Source organism: Pygoscelis adeliae, unplaced genomic scaffold (assembly GCF_000699105.1).
Source record: "Pygoscelis adeliae isolate BGI_AS28 unplaced genomic scaffold, ASM69910v1 Scaffold241, whole genome shotgun sequence".
In the NCBI taxonomy this organism is placed as follows: Eukaryota; Metazoa; Chordata; class Aves; order Sphenisciformes; family Spheniscidae; genus Pygoscelis; species Pygoscelis adeliae.
In genome coordinates this window covers 3,768,050-3,768,961 of record NW_008824056.1, presented here as the reverse complement: position 1 = coordinate 3,768,961, position 912 = coordinate 3,768,050, and the positions used below count along the sequence as shown (strand labels likewise).

Sequence of the window (912 nt, the reverse complement as noted above, 5' to 3'; positions counted from 1 at the left end):
GAGTTGGGGTTGTTCAGCCTAGAGAAGAGAAGGCTTTGGGGAGACCTTATTGCAGCCTATCAGTACTTCAAGGGGGCTTATAAAAAAGATGGCGGCAAACTTTTTAGCAGGGCCTGTTGCAACAGGACCAGGGGGAATGGCTTTAAACTAAAGGGGGGTAGATGTAGACTGGATATAAGGAAGAAGTTTTTTACGCTGAGGGTGGTGAGACACTGGCACAGGTTGCCCAGAGAGGTGGTGGATGCCCCATCCCTGGAAACATTCAAGGTCAGGTTGGACGGGGCTCTGAGCAACCTGATCTAGTTGAAGATGTCCCTGCCCACAGCAGGGGGTTGGACTAGATGACCTTTAGAGGTCCCTTCCAACCCAAACTATTCTATGATTCTATTATTTCAGCCTCGCTTTCGGTTGTCCTTGAAGCTGATCTCTGCCTTCCCCACCCTGCCCCTGCTCAGACCCCGGGAACAGCTGCTCACAGGCCGCTACCATTTCACCCGGGTACTCAAAGGGTGGATGTGGCACCCCATAAAGCCACTGTTTGTTGCTTCCAAGGGGAAGAAAGTGAGAGAGGAGTACCTGCTCTTCAACCCTGCATAATAGCACTTGGACAGCTAACAGTGTCCATTACTTCAGTGGTTACACATTTGCCAGCAAAGTTTGAAGTTATTTGTAGCTTTATTTATGTAGGTATTCATGTATACCTTCACTTCTAATTTGACAGTTTATCCTGTTATTTTCCTAAATCTGTTGCTTTACCAGTGCTGTGTCGCAAATAAATTTAAAACTTCACTGACTTGAGCCAACATGCAGGAGTTGCACAGGAGTTGCAGCCTCCCGTGCTCTGCAGTGAGTGCCTGCGTGAAGTCTCTGCTGAGACCCCTGCGTAGCGCTGCACCCCTCCGAGCCCACTCT

General features: G+C 49.2%; 2 protein-coding genes across 2 annotated transcripts in view; one reads left to right on the top strand and one right to left on the bottom strand.

Annotated features, from left to right (window-relative positions):
- The window catches only part of MED12L (mediator complex subunit 12-like), a 148,172-nt gene that overhangs the window by 98,453 nt on the left and 48,807 nt on the right, over nucleotides 1-912 (top strand). The window lies entirely within an intron of this gene.
- Nucleotides 1-912, bottom strand: part of P2RY12 (purinergic receptor P2Y, G-protein coupled, 12) — a 3,956-nt gene that overhangs the window by 2,464 nt on the left and 580 nt on the right. The gene's annotated exons all lie outside the window — the stretch shown is intronic.